Consider the following 15,399-nt stretch of genomic DNA (forward strand, 5'->3'; position numbering starts at 1 on the left):
ACAAGATGTGTTTTACAATTTTTGAATCCATTCAGCCGATCTCCAGGTATGGCGAAAGCACTTTTAGCAAAGCTTAGCATAGATCATTGAATCCAATTAGACCAGCATTATCACACTGTGAAGGAGTGATTTGGAATTGATTATTAAAGTAACCAACCTGCAGCCCTTGAGAAATGGTGTAAAGAATGAATAGGATGATACCTGTGTTAATGTGGACCCTCTTTATTACTTGAATCAGGCTATAGCATGGTTGAAATGAAGTCACATGTTGCCAGTGGAATGTCCATTAAAGTTCTTACTAAGAAGACTCTCAGTTAAGTCGACCAGCTTCTCTACCCTTAAATGTGAAAACACCACTCCCCAAATGTTATCACCAAGTCTCTGACTAAACATTGTCACTAAATTTGCCAATGACATCTGTTGATGACTGTCTCGTAATGGTTCTAAATACACAAATTATGAAAATTGTGTTTCTCAGGCTGACCAGTCAATGCTTATGCGCTGTCCTAAATGAGCATCTCAGAGCACCGACCGCCCTTCTTCAAAAGCAGCCAAAGCAACTTAATCCATCAGCAACTGGACCTATCGGGCACTCTTTATGCTGCACTTCCTTCCATTGTATTAAAAAATATGTAATTTATTGCTAGATAGACTTCAGAAAATTTAGTGACTTTCTGAGAGAGCTTAGTGACAAGCAATGTATCCAGAGATTTTGGATTATAAATCAGAATTTAACAGAGCATTTAAGAATAATGACAGTCAAAGCCATGTGGCTTTATTAAATAGATTACGTGAGCAGAGGGTAGCAGAGAGTAAACAAAATGCTGACACTAGGTTAGCTGCAATGCAGGCATTAGCTACTCACTAAAAATTGCTATAGTCAAGTCATATCACTCATCCATACTGAGCGTTGCCTTATTCCCCAATTCAAAACTATAAGTGACACATCTTGTGTATCAATAGTCTTTGGAATATCTACTTTGCATGATCCACTACTTAGATTTCAAACTTGCTTAACCAATTATACATTTTCCATAACACTAGAGTCCTAAGCATATTGATGATAACCAAGAGACTTCAACAGTATGTTTCCTAATTATTCCTATATTACAGTATGTTTTATAATTATAAATTCAGATTTTTATAATGAAAAAGAAAACACAACATATGTGAACAGCTTAATGCATATTGTGACACAGTTTTTTTGTGTAGTGTTACTATTCTACCACTAGAATCTCTGTGTAAATATCCCGAGTGACCGAGCTCCTTACCCTATTTCTAAGGGAGTGGCCAGCCACCCTACGGAGGAAACTCATTTTGGCCGCTTGTATCTGGGGCTTTGACCCGAAGCTCATGACCATAGCTGAGAGTATGAACGAAGATCGACCGATAAATGGAGAGCTTTGCCTTGCAGCTCAGCTCCTTCTTTACCATGACAGACCGGTACATCGACTGCATTGCTGCAGAGGCTGCACCGATCTGTCTGTTGATCTCTTATTCCATCCTTCTCTCACTCGTGAACAAGCCCCCAAGATACTGAAACTCCTCCACCTGAGGCAAGAACTCCCCACCAACCATGAAGGGGGCAAGCCACCATTTTCCGGCCTCAGACTTAGAGGTGTGATTCCAGAGGCAGCCAACAAGAACATCATCCTCAAAAAGCAGAGACAATATCCTGTGGAAAATCCTGTCCATAAAAACAATGAACAGGACCTGTGATAAAGGGCAGCTCTGCCGGAGTCCAATATGCACCGGGAACAAGTCTGACTTACTGCCAGCAATGCGAACAAAACTCCTCCTCTGATCATACAGGGACCGGACAGCCCTTAGCAATGGGCCCCTTACCCCGTAAAGCTGGTCCAGTGTTCCATGTCCAGGACAAAAGCCGCATTGTTCCTCCTGAAGCCGAGGTTCGACAATTGGATGAATTCTCCCTTCCAGTACCATGGCATAGACTTTCCCGCGGAGGCTGAGAAGTGTGATCCCCCTATAGTTGGAGCACACCCTCTGGTCCCCCTTCTTAAAAAAAGGAACCACTACCCCGATCTGCTCTCGTACTGTCTCCTGCCTCCAGGCGATGCTGCAGAGGCGTTTTAGCCAAGACAGCCCCACAACATCCAGAGATGCCACCGAGGAGTTTCTTAAGTTCCATGGTGATCTCAGCCCCCCCTGGGAGCCCGGCCTCTGCCTCCTCAGAGGAAGACGCGTTAGCAAGATTGAGGAGATCCTCAAAGTATTCCTTCCACCGCCCGACAATGTCCCCAGTCAAGGTCAGCAGATTCCCACCAGCACTGTATACAGTGTTGGCAGGGCATTTGTAGCGAATACTGCATAGTGTTACACTAGCGTAACATTTAGAATAGGCCAATAGATCAGAAGAAGGGCACAGCTACTGGAGACAAGAGAACAGCACAACAGGTGAGTGAGCAATCTACAAAGTCATTTTTTTGCTTGAATTTCTGTATTTGAGAATTATATTGCTTAGGATTTTTGTTCTCAGATATGCAGATTTTCACAATAAAAGGGAAAAAAAGATAATCTTGTCCCATTGTTCAGAAGAAAAGACAGAATTCTCCTACCACTTTGGTGGCTCAAAATAATTCAACATATAAACAGTTCCATGGATGTCTCGCCTTGTATTAAATGGCATTCAGCATGAATCAGGAATCACCAAGAATCGTTAGAGGATCTCAGATTTCACAGAGGAACAAAAAATCCCAGCCTTGCAAAACACAGGGTAGATTGACAATAAACCTTCAACAGTTTCATCATTAAAATCACATGAAAGCACTATAAACAATATTAATTCAACATTTTAAAATTTATTGAACACTATGACACTTGAATACCCTTTGATATCTAGTTAGCTCTCATTATTATTTTTTACATGTGCATTAGCTTTAGCCTATGTGCTATCACTTTCAGCTCACATGGTCTATGAAAACCCCTCTCACAATCATCTATTAAATCAGCGGCACTTTTCTGACACAGATATCATGTTAACACTCAAATTAAACTCACCAAGGAAAGGGATAGATAAATATATTCAAGAAGGAAGCTCTTTTGTAGCACTTTTAAGCTCTGCAGTTCTGCAAGTCTAATCTCATCCGCTTAGCTCTCCGACAACAGCTCCTTCATGTTATAATATCAGATTCAGAAATCACGTTTTCTGTAATAAGTCACTTACATAGAAGGATAAGGAGATGCACTCTGATGCATCTCTGATGCACTCTCCAAGGAAAAGATAGGTGCACCCGGGCAGCAGTCCACTTGGCACACTGATACCTATCAGATGCCTCAGGAGTCCCACGAGCCAACCAGGCCCGATAGGACTTCTTCTTCAGCTAGACAGCATCCCTTACATCTGGTGTCCACCAGCAGAGACTTTACGGCCCCAGCTCCAGATGGCTGCGTCAACAATGGAGGTAAAGAACATTGTCCACTCAGACACAACGCCTCTAGCCTCCCTCGAGATCCGGTCAAAGCACTGCCGGAAGTGGGAGTTGAAGATCTCCCTAACAGGGGTCTCTGCCAAACGTTCCCAACAGACCCTTACGGTACATTTGGGCCTGCCGAAACACCCTCCAGGTGTTACTAGCATCACCCATGTGAACGTTGAAGTCCCACAGCAGAACAATAGAATCGCAGCTCAAAACACTTTCCAGCACCCCTCCCAGAAACTCCTAGAAGGCCGGGTACTCTACACGGCCATTCAGCCCGCAGGCACAAATGATGGTGACAGACCTCCCCCAACCCGAAGGCGCAGGGAGGCGACCCTCTCGCTGACCAGGGTAAACCCCAAACACGTGGCGGCTAAGCTGGGGTCTCATACCTATGTTGTTGTTTTGAATTTTCTTTCTTTTTCTGCTCATATTTTAATATTCATTTGTCTGCATAATGTGTGTTGTAAGTCTTCACTGCTCATTAAAGAACCATCACCTTCAACTAGAACTTGCCAAAACAGAACTGCATGTAGTTCCAGTAAACCTATCACCTCATTTCAATTTCACCATCCAGCTAGGCACATCAATCATAACTCTTAAAAGAACAGTCAGGAATCTTGGAGAATGATGATCAGCTAAATTTCTTAGACCACTTAATCAGATCACTCTAGCGGATTTGCTCTATACAGTATTAGGAAGATCTGGCCTTTTTTTCAGAACATACCACACTCCTTGATTAAGCACTTGTCTTATCTGGACTATTGCAATGCTCGCTTGGCAGGTCTTCCAGCCAGTTCTATCAAACCTCTACAGTTAATCCAAAATGTGGCTGCAAAATTAATCCTTAAAGAGCCAAGTCTGGCTATCAATAGCTGCTCGCATAAAAGTCAAAGCATTGATGCCTACAAAACAACCACTGACTACACTCTTTAACATTCCTCAATTACTACTTCAGACTAGGACTGGTATTTCTTTTTTAGATTTCATATTTGGATGGCAAAACATTACATTTTCATTAACCAAAATGTAATGTTTTGCCATGATTTTTATTTTTACAAATGAAGAAATTGTGACAGTCAAAGAATAAGAAACTCTGAAAATATGCCAATGATAACAGAAAAAGAATGAACCACTCACATGTGACATGCTCATATCACTATACGCCATTCACACAGAATGAACTTTTGTGTTCAGCAAGATGCGATGCAGGCAGTGAAATAGAAAAAACACACAAGAAGATTGGAATGAGCATCTTTTAACTTGCGTGCTGTGCTTTCAGAATGCCATGTCATGCATTAAATGCTGCAAGAGATGCAAGATGCAGTCAAATATGTCCACTTCCAGGGCAAACTTTCGGAAAAAAAGTACATCTATTTTTGCCATATTGCACAGCCTTACTTCAGATTTATGTGCCCTCTAGATAGATAGATAGATATTTCCATGAATTGTGCACATGTATATGCTATTTGTACTTCACACTTAGATAATGATAATGTATTTATTGTCTATAAGTTACTTGTGCTACAGTTGTAACAGATGGATCTTTTCATGCATAAGATACATAACATGTCTAAATTTAAATTGCTTGAATTTAACTAAATGCCAGGGAATCATTAACCGGCCTACTGTCTATTACAAACATCTGATCACCCAGATCTAACAATGTATGTTTATTTTTCTATTACTCTCGGTGTCTGACATTTACTTTGTGGATAACTATAGGTGAAAGACACTAAAATAATGCTAAAGTTACTGTCAAAACTTGTTTAGATACCAGTGTTATAATAATTTTAGACATCATAACACATTCATGAGTGTTAATCTGTACACCACATCAAGAGTACATAATTTGAATGAATTTGCAAATAAGACAACACATAATTTTTTTTTTACATTTTTGGATAAATTAACCCTAAATACCTTATTCCACTGTACATATAGGCCACGTGACACACTGTAAATTTTCAGGTGTGACATCTGCATTTAAATACACTAAATGACTGATCTATGCATATGCGGAACAAGACTCACTCTCAAAACTGTAATGTATGACAGCTTGGAAACCATAGTAACATTTTGGCTTTTTGCACATTTAGTATACATTACTGTGACAGGTCCAGTTTCACAAAGGTGCCAGGGTGGGACTGGCTCAACCTATTAGAAGCTTGGCCGACCCTGGCCCCAGAATACCTAACAGCAATCACAAATTTGTACACAATGTGTGTATCCACTCACAACCATAGCAGCAAACCTGTAAATAATGTATATAATTTTTGCTCATCAGGAGCCGCTATCAACATGCATGGAGTCAAAATCCTTTTGAATGTGCGATCGCACAGTTTACTTTCAATTTCAATTTGGCGATCAAATGTACAGTGCAATGTGTAAAGGGAGAGCATCTTACAAGATTTTATGAGATACAGATTTAGTAGTGTCCTTTATTAGCCAAAATCATAAATAAATAAATCATAAGTTAATAAATGCAAGTATTGCATAAAAACACCCAGGGAAGACAGTGATGCAGTCAGGATGCGCCGGCTTCTTTAATTATGATTCATGATGGCATCTATGCCTGCTTTGTCCTGATTGACAGAGGTGCTGCCTCTTACTACACCTTGAATGAAGACATCAGCCAAAGTGAGCACTCTTTAACAACAGAACCAGTGCTCAAGAACACACTACCAGGACTGTCCAGGATGGGGCACCATGAATTACCTCTCACCTCTATTGTGGCTAGTGTTAATTTCATAATAACATAAGGCGTTCAACCTTTTACTTTTACGAAAATAGGGACATAAATTAAAAGTATATTCACTTCTACAGGCATCACTACACCACTGCTCCTTACTCTCCACTTGTGATCAGTCAATTCGGATTACAGCAAAGACTGATTGTTTCCCACTGAACTGGTCTACTTTTAAACTGCTGACTGTGGGTTGATTTTTCACCTGTGGTTTAAAAGCGTGAAATATTGAATAAAATTTCACTGAAATATTTTGCATTCTACCATAAAACTGCTAGGAAGCCTTTGAGTGTTTATGAAGCATAACAGCGATCATAAAAATATGTATTATATGTAGGTATGGAGTTTTGATATTTGGGATATGACTACCATTTTGTTCTGCCTTTCACTGACTACTGGGCTCACTGGCAATCCTGTAATAGAGCAGATGCTTTCAGCTTATAATTGTAGTGTTTTCTAACTGAACAACATTATTTTTATTTATATAAAAAAAATATTCTCCCCCTAACCCTGGCCCACCTGGAATATTACTTGGCCCACCCTCCATCTCCTATCTGGATCCGGGCCTGGACCAAAGTAATATCACAGTGACAAAATGCTCGTTATTTTTATAAGCAAGACGGAGGCATTATGTCTTGTACAGGCTGCTTCACAGAGTGCATGCTGTCCGTGTTGCCATGATCACTCATTACAAGCGGTTTTGGGGGCTTGTTATAAGCTCGAATCATAAGCGATTGGGTTTATGTAGTTATCAAAGTGAGCAGACACAAGTACCTACATTTTGGACTTATTTTCAGCCAAAGCATTTGGATTTACTTCAGTTTATTACAGTCTTATTCTTGTGCACTGAATTTTCTAGTGAGATCTGGCAACATAAACGAGTTAAGTTCGTACTGCTCTAGCATTTTTATATATATATATATATATATATATATATATATATATATATATATATATATATATATATATATATATATATATATTAAAAATAATAATCCTTTTCCTTTGATTCAACACACATACAGGAGAGACACACCTATGCATGTTAAAAAAAGGCCATCAACAACCTGTTTTTAAGTCTGATTCCGTACACACTGCACAACATTTTCTGTAAATGTGAACGTCACTAATTGCATTTTGCGGGAGTTAATTCAGTAGTAGAATGTGGTTGTCACTCCCGCAAATTACTGAACTGTGCGTGTACAGAACAGGATTAAGCACTAAAAGGTGAACTGACAAACAAATTTAAATGCAGTGTGTACGTGGCTATAGTATCTACTAAAGCTGATCAATTATTTACACTGTCCTTCAAATGAATAGTTATTAAGGTTATTAAACCATTGAAAAAACATGCTCTGAGTTAGGAATAGATTCATATTTAACAAGCATTAAAAGAAATGGCTTTGGCATTTGCACATTTGTTTATTGCTATGTACATAAATGAGCATGACATGGACATGGTTATTATCTGAAGTTGTTTGCAGTCATGTCAATACAGTAATTGAGAAGCTTTTTAATGAAAGTAATTAAGAAGCGTTTTATCCATCATTAATCAATAAAATGAGGATACAAATAAAATAGTTATCAAAATGGATTTATAATGTAGTTTGAGTAGTAATAGTATGAGTTATGATTGTCCTGTTTTTGTTTGCTTTTTGTATTAGGCACATGTAAATACTATAAATATTTATATTTGCATAATAATAATAATAATAATAATAATAGTAATGTGTTTATATTGTGATTAGTGTTCAAATGTCAAATACAATAAAATTAAACCATTGTTTTTCATGTAGCTAAAAAAAAGAAATATAAAAAAGTTACATTTAATATTAATCTGTAATACCAAAAAAACCCACAAAAGTTATGACACTGACTGACAGCTACATCAATTGCAATGAGCAGACATGGGCAAAAAACGTGCAAGAATCTATTGCAGGGAATACATTATGTATGCATCTGTATTACTGACAGGATTTAAAAGGGAATTTGTGTACCACTTCAACCATGATGACACAGAACTACGGTCTAATCAACTCAAGAACAAACATTTCTATGATCAAGTATGTGACATCAATTTCACTTTAAAATTCTTTTTTAGCTGCTCCACTTAGTGCTGTAACAGATTAAGACTTGGTTTCTTACCTCTGTGTAGTCAAAATCTGAGAGTGGAGCTATACTTTTGATGTACTCAGCTCTGGGCTGATTGGACGGGTTGGCAATTGACACTGGGGGCGTTAAGGTGCTCATTGCAGATATTATCGTCTGGAATATGGCAACAGATGTGTTAAAGCATGCTGAATGTAGGCACTAATCAGAAAACACAACTGCTAGAGCTAAAACAATTGTTATTTACAAAAATTACTTACCACAATGGCGTCCTTCACATTTTTCCGGATATCCAATATTTTTGCTTCTTTTCTCTGTACAGAGGAGGAGGAAAATAGGAAGGAACAACTTTTATTTAAGAATGAATTACTTCTCAAAAATAGGAAAGTCAATATTGTAATATTACTCAAAGATGGGCCTTATCAACTGGCAATTTTTAATTATAAGCAGTCACATGCCACATATTGTACACAGTGTGACCTCATTTCTCTCCATCCTGATAGTGAACATGCAAATAACAGCATAACACTACTACGATACATCATCAATTCAGTTATTACCTATTATTATTATTATTATTATTATTATTAACGGTTTTATTTCATTAGATAAGGCGCAAGTATACTGTCTAGGTTAACAACACAAAAACGAGACTCAAATATAGCTTAAGGTATGCACCAAATGGACAGAGAGAACGTCTGGTTACGCAGTTCAGAAATTATGCTGAAAATATTGCACACACCTACAGCTCAAAATGTTATATAGGTGGACGGTCAAATTTAAAAAACACATAAATGCACCTATGATGACCAAAAAGGAGGCCCAAAATGCTACACACGCATATGATAACCAAAAATACTGTCTAGGTAGACAGCACTCCACTGAGCCAGAGCCACTGAAACGCACCGGACACAGAGGTTTTTATCTGAAGCCCATCAATATTCTGACATCCAAAACAAAAATACCGCATCCGTTACAATAAACACAACTAAAGGCCCAGTGTCAGTAAAAAAACGTTAAATAAACACACACTCACTCTGCGTTAAAGCCGTTGACGTGCAGGATTCGCATCTGTTTGACAATAGTGCTCTTCCCGGATTCCCCAGCGCCTTTTAAGCATAGAAAAAAAGACATATATAGCTAAAATATGAGTAAATTATCAATCCATCCATGATGATAATGATGAAATATCCATATCTCAGTTCGATACATCTATTTGTTAATATATCGGTTATACATTTCATGCCTTACCTAATAAGAGCAAGCGGTGTGTGGCTTTATACGCCTGTCTCTCTTTCTGTAACTGTTTCTCGATCTTTTTATTCGCTTCTCGTTGAGCCTTCTCGTCGATGCGCTGATCCTCTGTCTTGCTGTTGCCCAAACATCCCATGTTTAAAAGATCCTTTCTTCTCAAATGCACAGTAAATTATACGATTATCGCTAATATCTTCTGTAAAGATGATTTGCAATCGGACTGATTAATAGGGCGAGAAATCCGTGCGCCACGGGGGGAAAAATGGTTTCGCTTTGACTCCTTTACACACACAAGCGACAGATTCAGTCAGATCCTCTCGATATATTCATGATCAATGTTTGAAAATCAGTACAAGCGGCTGAAGCTCTGATCATCTGTCTCTCTCCTCTCTCGCTATTTTGCTGTAATGTGTCTGTGTTTGTGTGTCTTTAACTCAGCACTGCCTCTCTCTGCACTTACAGGAAGTGACACTCCACACTCAACCTGCTGATCCCAGGTCAGCCTCTCTTATCACCACTCGCATTAGTCTACTGCATTTTAAAGCTTATGTAATCACTTCATCATTAAAAAGGCGTCATTCACGAGTGAGTTTTTTTTTTTTTACAGAATTCTTTACTCCAGTACACTGCAAAGTAATACCACCAGTTGATCTTTCTACATCACTAATTTTGAATAATAAATTATTTTATTTATTTTCTTAATGGCATTTGAGACCTTACCTAATTAGGGTGAACAAGGTTAATTGTAACACTTTATACTTGTAACCAGTTGTAATCAGTTTAGTATTGTAAGGGTCCGACGATGAAGGGAACATGATCGTGATTTCTCTGGACCCCCAACCCAGAATGCAATTTATGGAGGGGAATATGTAATACAGTGAGTATGGATAGGGAACACCCCCTGGACCACAACTGCAATTTCTATTGAGGGCAGACAACCCTCCACCATCCCCCAAAACGTGAGTAAATATGGTCTCTATAGAGGGCCCAGAAACAATAGCAGTGCCCCTATGTAACATTAGTAAAAAATAACTGATGATGGGCCATTGAATTATTGGAAAAATATGTGCATTATTTTTCAACAGCCCAGTGTTGTTTATTCTGCTTGTACTACAGTTGCCACACCTCAAGACATTGATCAGATGATACATTTTAAAAGAGAGAGCATATGATTTATCTCTATGAGATATGCTCTCAAAAGTGTTCGGGCTAATGTCTTGTTACTAATAGTGAAACTTAAAGCTCATTTTTGTTTTCTTCACAAAGTCATCAGAGTAGCCATAACAACATCAACACATATATTAATGTGTGTATGTGAGAGATAAATAGTCTATGTGTTTTCCATATATAATAAAATGTAATTTTGTGGCAAAAAGATGAAAATGATTTGTTTTTGTTTTGTCTATACGTATTTGTTTGACCAGTGGCACTGTGGGTTTTGGTTATTTTTCTGTTGTAAGATCTTTGAAATAATAGAAATCATTTGGCAAAGTGATATGGTCAAGGTGTCAACTGCTAAGTCATCTGTAAGTTATCACTAACAGAATAACAGCAACAGCAATAACATTATTCCTTACATTTGACTGCCAGAGTAGTATTTTTTATGTTTACATATTTATCAAACAGCCAACTAAAACATAATACGTAAGGTTTTAATTTAGGGTTAGTTAGTTTTTTTTCTTCACTTTTTTAAACTGGTTTTAACTGTTTTTGTTGTTGTTTTGTTTTTATGTCTTAACTAACTACAAGCATTTGTGATACATCCTGTGTGACAACTGGTCCCAGCTTCTTGCATTCTCTATAAGGTCTAAAGAGATCAGAATACAGTCTGTGGTGATGATAACAAGGATAACAGAATTCCAAACCAATGTCAGTTATGACATGGAGGGAGAGTGGGAGGGTAATGGCACATTGCAAGTATAATGAATAACATGCAAACTAAGTTTTTACTTTGCATATATTGTCAAACCACTGTGCACAGCTAAAATATATGGACAGCTACCTATTGGTCAAATATAAGCTTGGTGATATCACAACAAAGAGAGGCTAGTAAGAAAAATGAGTATACATGCAATTAATATACAAGTAAACATTTTGATGACAACATTACCCATCTCTTGTCCCTGCAGCATTGGTCAAATGAATGTTTGGAGGATGATTCTTATCACACCAGGATACACAGAAGTGAACGCTGGTTTAAACAATGGAAAGATTCAGATGTAAAATTTATGAAAATGAAATGCAAAATTCATCTTAAAAGGGTTCCAAGGTCACGAATAGTGACCAGTTAATGCAAATGATGGGTACTGACATCTGATCATATTTGTGTGCAGAATGAAAACACTGCCTGGAACGATAAAGAGCCAGAGTCTCCCCCTGGTGGACATTGGGCATAGAATCATTTTCAGAAGATGAATCTTCAAAAAGATCTACATAATCTACAAAAAATAAATGAATAAATCAATCTCAGTCAGGTGTTTAACTGTATAATTATATGAAAAAAATATGTTAAGTGAAACAGCACATTTAGTCAATGCTACTGAATTACACTGAGTCCTATATTATAAAAACAAAGAATATATTTTGCCATCTAGTGGTGTGCATCGTCATGTCGAACCCAAGGCACATTAAAACTTGTTAAATTCATGTTGCACGTTGAATTATTAAACAGCACATACTCAGGTGAACAGATTTATGAAATGTAAACCTGGGACATTTTGTAAGTTTTTAAAAATGTTTTATAATCATATATTATGATTATAAAATAATATATAACGACAATAATAATAACACTAAATACAATATTATTAATAATTATGATAATAATCTAAAATAAAGTAAAAATTCTTATTTTATAAAAAGACTGCAGTGTTAACTGTTAACAATGTGGCTTTTAACAAATCATTTGAATGTCCTCACTTCCCAACTCGTCACATATTGTTGCTTGGCCAGAACACTTTGGCAATGCTTTTTGTTGGACACAGTCATTTTAGTCATTGTAATGTCATTTTTCATTGTGCAGGTCCCCCATTGAATAAGACACCCTTGGTGTCAATATGTGGACACAAAAAATACTGGGAACTTTATTGCCATGATTAAATTATATTTTGCTTTGTTAATATTGCCATTATTTCATATATGTTGGGGAGTGATTTTTCAGTGTAAACAGTCATTTATCAATGTAAACAGTTTTTTTTTTTTTTTTATCCATCATGAGTTCGCCCATCAAAATGTTAAATTATTGTGTTTGTGGAGGCTGCATCTGATTGGAAAAAAAAACACGGTAATGTGTAACTTTAACTGTACATTAGCAGATTAACAGAATACTCTAGAACTTTTAAGAGTATGATCATTTATAACACACAATGAACAGCATATTAAATCTACTTTATTTATAATAAATTATATACAGGGCTTGACATAAATTTTTTTTTGCTCACCAGCCATTGTGATTAGTGGTTTTCCTAATTTACTAGACACTCTAGTAAAGCTATTTAAAGGGTATCTTCCCTATTAAATGCATGAATAATCATCAATAACAAATTTGCACATTTTATTAATAATTTCCCTTAATATAATAAGATAATATAGGGCTATTATGAAATCAGTATCTACAAAATTAACCTTTCCACTGCAAAAGACACAGAAGCAACATTCAGATGCATTTATGACACTGAAATATTACAACTTTATATATTATAGCAATTAATTTATACTGCATGCTAAATTATAACAGCACAATGTTGTGAGCTTGGTGTTATATATATATATATATATATATATATATATATATATATATATATATATATATATTGTAACTATACTCTAATCACTTATAAAATTAAAATATGTTAAATTACTCTGTTGCTAAAAATTAATCAAACTAAGTAATGTGTTACTGCCCAATACTGGCAATCATAATCAATAAATAAATTAATTATTGTGGTGTCAACTTTATGTTAAAGTTCACTTTGACTGGTTTCTAATGTTTTCTAACCAGTCAGATCTCATGGCAATTTATAAATATTTTATGAGGTGGACCTCACTCGTCCAAAGTCGAATTTGCTAAATTGTATGTATTTTACAAGTTGTTAATTCATACAAATAGAATGAATAACCTAAACATAACCCCGCCCCTAAACCTGGGATTTTAGACAATCATACAAAATTGTAGGGTAATATAATTATTGAGTGAGGTCACACGAATTTGTATGAATTAGCCACCTAGTGAATACATGCAAATCGGTCTTGAGACTATGTTATATAACTCATTACTAAACAGTTCACAGGTGTTAATTTTACATTAAGTTTTCTTTTACAGGTTACTAACATTTATAATTCATTAATAAATGGTTCAGATGAGTTTACTTTACATGTATCGTTTGCTTTTACAGATTACTAACATTTATAACTCATTATTACGCGGCTTCATGGAATACTCAATTCTGATTGGTCAGTTGCCACATTCCAAGTTTTGTTATTACCAGATAACAACCAGTAAAACATAACACAGACTCATCTGGCTACTACAAATGACCATTAGTAACTGTATGTACTAACTGTATGTTGTAACAGTATGTACATCTTGAGGCTTAAATTTGTGAAATATTTCAGATCAATGTTTCATGTCTAATTTTTTTTATTTTTGTTGCAAGAAGCCGTGTAATAAGTGGGATACTGTGCATCCGCATCTGGCTGCCGATAAGCCTGTACATTATCCCCTAATTAATAAATGGTTAATAGGAGTTCACTTTACAAAGGGATCATATGATGCTATTTTAAAAATCATTATTTTGTGTATTTGGTGTTACAGAATATGTTGACTTTGCTTCAATGTTCAAAAACACTTTTTCAAATACTATACATTTATTGTAGCTCCTCTATGGCGTGCCTCTCTCAAAGCCATCATTTTCTACAAAGACCTTGATCCGACAAGCAAAGTCTGCTCTGATTGGCCAGCATTATGTGTGTTAGAAATGTAACATCCCTTACCATAATTGTTAGCTTTAGCTTTCAAAGTAAATATAATATCAGTTAATAATGTCATCAGTTTTACCATTAGTTCAAGCCCGAAAGGGTAACACGATTAGTCTTTGCTGTAATTTTACAGTTACTTACTGTAAAAAGCCCAGTAAAAGACATATATATAAAATGTGGTAACTACTGTAATATACACTGCATTATGGGTCATTTTTATTAATTATATATATATATATATATATATATATATATATATATATATATATATATATATATTTTTTTTTTTTTATATATATATATATGCTATACACATGCACAATGGTCTGGTTAAGGGAAGGCGCACTCAACGACTCAAACCACAAACTTACATAGTCGCTACAGACGCTACTTTTGACAAGACTGGACAACCTGACATCAAACAAACAGGAACTTATAAAGCAGAAAGTAAATTACATTATTAACTGAACACACTTGAACCTAATGGCACAATCAACAGAAAACAGAAAGTAGGTCACACAGAGCATATGTGTCACGAATGAACGGTCTGAGGCGTGCGGATCCATGTGCAGGCTTTTATTAAACGAAGGCATGGTCATAACAGGCAGGCGTCGAACAGGGCTAACAGATGTATAGGAGGCGAGGCAATAACAAAATCCAGAGACAGGCGGAGGTCAGGTCAGGCGGCAAACGATCAGAGAAACAGTAAACAGACAGGGTCAAAACCAGGAAAACAAAGACTAAGGGAAACTCGAGAACCAACAATAGAACAGGCGAAACAATGCAACCTGCAGGTGAGTGGCTTGCTACAGTTTTTATAGTCCTGGAACAGGAAGTAGCAGCAGAGGAAGTGATCGTGAGATCACCCAGGGG

At 36.6% G+C, this 15,399-nt stretch overlaps 1 long non-coding RNA gene across 1 annotated transcript; it reads right to left on the minus strand.

Moving 5' to 3' along the window:
- Positions 1 to 8,581: 8,581 nt before the first annotated feature.
- On the minus strand, positions 8,582 to 9,998 carry LOC122330027. The gene is made up of 3 exons (XR_006247968.1): positions 9,547 to 9,998; positions 9,332 to 9,404; positions 8,582 to 8,609 (listed from the first exon to the last, which is right to left on the minus strand). It is a non-coding gene; the product is annotated as an uncharacterized LOC122330027 (long non-coding RNA).
- Between the last annotated feature and the right edge of the window lie 5,401 nt (positions 9,999 to 15,399).

This window comes from Puntigrus tetrazona, chromosome 24 (genome assembly GCF_018831695.1).
Source record: "Puntigrus tetrazona isolate hp1 chromosome 24, ASM1883169v1, whole genome shotgun sequence".
NCBI lineage: Eukaryota > Metazoa > Chordata > Actinopteri > Cypriniformes > Cyprinidae > Puntigrus > Puntigrus tetrazona.